Source organism: Elephantulus edwardii, unplaced genomic scaffold (assembly GCF_000299155.1).
Source record: "Elephantulus edwardii isolate Elephantulus edwardi_28Jun2011 unplaced genomic scaffold, EleEdw1.0 scaffold00216, whole genome shotgun sequence".
Taxonomy (NCBI): Eukaryota; Metazoa; Chordata; class Mammalia; order Macroscelidea; family Macroscelididae; genus Elephantulus; species Elephantulus edwardii.
Window position 1 is genome coordinate 4,236,521 of NW_006399966.1, and position 4,931 is coordinate 4,241,451.

A 4,931-nucleotide genomic window follows, 5' to 3' on the forward strand; every position below is an offset into this window, starting at 1 on the left:
GAGTGTTGGGATTATACCTTGAACTGTCAGCCTCACCCTAGGTTAGGGATGACTCTTAACTCCACCCAGGCTGCTGATGGGAAGCAGGCAGGGCTGGGCTGACTATGTTCCTAGAACCACTAAGGGCAAAAGACCCAGGCCCTGTTTAAGAGTTTATCCTCAACCCTACACCCCTCTTTTACCCATGGCCAAACTTGCGAAGAACTTGCTCCTCAGGGTCTCCTCACTTGCTATGCAGCTGAAGTTTTCTAAACCCACCACTGTGCTCATCACTACATCCGGTAGACACTTGGGTTTTGCTGCCTTGGTCTGCTGGCGGTGCTGGCCATTCTATCTTGGTGTGTCTGTCTCTTGGAACCTCTAATTACACCCATTCACAAGCACTCCAAGTGGTGTCTACAGAAGCTGTTTCAAGATCTGTGTAGACACAACTGAATACCCTTTGGGAATTTTGCACCCAAAGATACAGACTGATAACCAGCCATCAGGTTATTAAGTCTAAAAGCTGGGGTGTCAGCCTTGATTTCTCTTTCACATCCACATTTAATTGCTTACCCGTACTTCCCAGGGAGCTCTGGTGGCCTAATGGGAAAGGAGTTGCACTGCAATTGCCAAAGACAAGTGGTTTGAATCAGCTGCTCTGCAGGAGAAAGATGGGTGATCTCATGCAATTTACAGCCTCTGAAAACCTAGTGGATGATCAGAAGTTAATTCCAACTCAATGGAAATGAAAGTTGAGGTCTAGTTTACTGCTACTCTATTCAAGGTCACCACTTTTGCTCATTTTAAGTAAAGACCTCCTAAAACTGGTCTTCCTGCTTGCACTCTCTATTCTACCAAAGTAGTTCTTTAAAAGCAAATGTGATTACTGCTCTTCAAACCATTCTCATCATACTTAAAAAATCAGCATCTTACCAGGCCCTGTATGGTCAGGCTCTGCTCCTCCTATCCTTCTTCTTTTCCCATCACTCATAAGAAGCCAGCTATGTGATCAACTTTTTTGTGCCTCAAACAGACCTACGGAGCCTTTGCATTTGTAGTTCTTAGCTCACAGTGCTATTTCCCTGACTTCATACAACTGGTTTTCTCATCCTTTGGGCCTCAGCTAGAATGTCACCAAGTAAAGACAATCCTTCCCTGACAATTTTCTCTAGAGAGACACCACCCCTCCCCCTTTACATCTCCAAGCTTAGGTATTTGTTTACTTGTTTGTTGGCTAGCTCCTTTATTGATTTGTTCATTAGAGTTAACTCCAGGGCCTACAGTTGGCATATGAGGCGCTCTGGTGCCCTACTCTGTAGGGAGTTATGCTGCTATTCCAAATGTGACACCTCTCTGGTAGTCTGAATCCACCACTGACGCTAGACAAGGAAGATGGGCACTCTCCTCCTGTGTGATTTACAGCCTACAAAAAAATCAAGTGGAGATAAAATTGACATACAGTAGTCACCCAAGAAACATCTATTAAAGGAATACAAACAATAAGGCCCACTAGGCCCTGGAGGATCTGCTGCCCCTACTGGCCTCTGCCCCAATTCTAGCCAGTCTTCCATCAGTCTTCCATGCCTCCTATCCAGCAACACTCTTTCAGAGTCTGCCTACATGGCATGATCCTTGGTGTTTCTGAGTGGTCCTAATGGTAGAGACCAGGCATGTGATAAAAAATGTCCCACCACAGTGTAGTCCAAGTCAAACATGGAATGAATAATACAGTCAAATTATTAAAGAATGTGGTGTGAGGATGACCTTGAGTGAGGATAAAAGAAAGAATTAAGTACCCAAGGAACCTATTTAAAGACTAAGGAACAAAGCAGTTATCACTGGAGTGGAGAATTCCTGAAAAGGAGGATGGGAAATAAAGCTAGAAAGAAAAGCTGAAGTCCCAATATGGACGTTCCAGAAGGGTTAGCCTCCGTTCTTTTCCCAAGTTAAACCACTTTCTGAGAGTCTCCATCAGCTAGTCCTATGTTGTTGATTGCTGTCGAGTCAAACACAACTCAGTGAACCTATGAACAGAAGACCTGAAACCTTTCTATAACTGCCGTCGTTTCTCAAAGTTCATAGAATTTCCAGAGGCATGTTGTTTAGAAAGTAGATGCCACTCCTCGTATAGCAACTCCAACATATCTCAAATGCATCATTCTCCTATACCCTATATTCAGAATTCTCAATTCTGGTTAAAAGAATTCTTGGGATCCTTAATTACAAAAATCTGTCACCTCTATGATTTTCTTCATAACCATAGCTCAATGCAATATATTTCAAATGCAAATCTGGTCAAATATTTATGAGAATAAAGCATACCTCAAATCTTTGTGCGATCCAGTTGGCTGACCTCCAGTTGTTCCTCCACTTACTCCAATATTCCAACCTGTCTCCAATCTAAAGTCTGGCCTGTCCAACATCTTTTTAGGGAGCTCTTGTGATGTAGGCCTTAAGAAGTTGAGCCGCTGTACCAAAGGCCAAGCTTCTCCTCTGGTGATTTGAATCCAGCTGCTACCCAGTAAAAGATGGGCAATTTCCAACCACATGATTTACGGCCTCTGAAATTCACTGGGAGGTCAGCCATAAATCTGTTCTGACTGACAGCAATTAATTTCTAGTCTCTCCTTAGGAAACTTAGTTGCACAGTAGTTAAGTGCTTGGTTGCTAACCAGAAGGTTAGCACTTCAAACTTACTAGCTGCTCTGCAGTAAAAAGATGTGGGTAGTCTATTTTCATAAAGATTTACAACCTTGGAAACCCAAAGGGACAGTTCTACCATGTCTTACAGTAGGAATAGACTGACTAGGAATTGGCTCAAAGCAGAGTTTGATTTTAGTGTCTTCTTAAGAATTGCTGATGGTTAAAGAACTAGGCTGCTAATCAGGTCAGGGGTTCAAACACACAGTTGCAAAAAGAAAGAAAAATACCTGCCATCTGCTCTCATACAAATTACACTCTCAGGGTTAGTTCTACTGTCATGTAGGGCCCACTGAGTCATTAAATTTGACAGCACACAAGTGCCTTCTAGTTCTGTATACTCTTAAAAAGAGATTCGTATCTCCTCTCCTGGCTCCTCTGTAATGTATAGCCTTGATTTTTAAAAAATTTTATTATTTGTGTGTGCGTGTGTGTACCGTCAAATCAGATCTGACTGGTACAGGAAGAGATTGTCCCTCCTTCCTCAGCAGAGCGTCTGGTGGATTTGAACCGTGCACCTCTGGGATTGCAGTGCAGCTTCTTGCCACTAGGCCACCAGAGCTCCCCTATATCCTTGATTTTTTATAACACAGTTTTGCAATTCTTTTCTTATAGGTCTTACCTACCTCATAAGACTATACTTTTCGAGGAAAAGCAACTGTCTTATTCCATTTTTGGAGCTCAGCATTGGAACACAGTAATTATAGCAGTTAAGATTTACTGAACATTGACACTGAGCTACCGAGTTTCACATGGTACCAATAAAAATTCTCACAACAACCTAATGAGATAGCAAACCAGGTTACAGGGGAGGAAAGCGAGACACAGAGAAGTGCCCAAATTCACATACTACAAGCAGATGAGACAGGCTCAGGACAGGGCAGGCTTCAGAGCTGTTGTACATAGGGTCACAGTGAGTCGCAGGCGACTCCGCCGCACATAACACACAGGCAGATTTTAAATTAAAACCTAACTTCTGGTTTTAACTATCTGGAAAGAAATGTTTGCTTAGAACTAAACAGTCAACGTTACTCCCAAATTATTATTTCCTTAATTTTATCTTCACACACTGGCCACAGAAACGCATTAAGAGAGATGGAAGGGCTAGCCTAGATATCTACGGCAGCTCGGAAAGGCCCTTTTTTTCCTCCGGGAGGTAAAGGGGGACCTGAGAGTCCGGCGGACCGCGGACATGGTCACACCCAGGGGCGTAGCACTGGGTGGGAAGATGGGTCTGGCCAATGCCAGGCCGGCTGAGAGGTGGGGGTCCAGCGTGGGTTCCGGAAGCAGGAAAGGCGAGCAGGTGTGGGATCTAAATTAGGAAAAGGGCGGGGAAGGCGCTCCGCCCTTCGCGGAGGACCCTAATCTCTTATCTAGGCGTTTGTAGATTCACAGGCTTGTGGTGGGCTGAGATTCTCCCAGGGTCTTAAAGAACAGATTTCGGTCCCATGGCTTTTCTGTTCTGAAGCCCTAACTGCGCCCCACTTTAACTCTAGCGGCTTCACAGAAGTGGCCCCATGCTTTAGGACAAACGCTGGGTGAGGGGGAAAAGACCGGGAGCCCCGAGGAAAGGGCGGGGGAACCTGGGCCGGAAGACGTCCCAGGCTCGGCTGGTAGCCGGCGCTCTCTTTCGACGCCACCCGATGCCCCCGCCCCCGAGCCGGTCAGGACGGCAGTATGTCTCCGCCTCCAGCGCACCGCGCACCTCACCTTGAACGCAGCTCCACCCACTGCCATTCTATTGGGTTGCTCGGGTTGTGGCTGCACGGCAATTGGCCAAAGTGGCCCGCGGAGCCCCCGCCCCTCTCCCCGCCCCCGCCCCTCCGCCGGTACTTTGGACGGCGGCGTGGCGCCCCTCCTCCCCGCCCGGTCCCCGCCCCCTGGAGCAAATGCTGCCGAGCTGCGGCCGCAGGGCAGATGCACGCGCTCGGGCCCTTCTAGGAGGCGCGAGCAGTCTCTGGGCGCGCGAAAGCGAAAGAAGGAAGAGGAAGGGAGGGCGGGGGCGGGGTGTTGAGGAGGGGCGGGAGGAGGAAGAGGAGGAGGTTGGAGCGCGTTCGCGCTTGGCCTCGCGCCCGCGCCGAGGGAGGGGGAGAGGGGCGCGCGCGCGCACGCTCGCGTTCTCGTTCGCTCCATCCATCCATCCTCTGGTCGCGGCACGCGCGCGCGCTCCGGGCTCGCGCCGCACCCCCCGCCCGGGAGAGGCGGTCTGGAGTGGGGGGCGGGGGGAGGGGCGCGCGGACGGCGCGCGG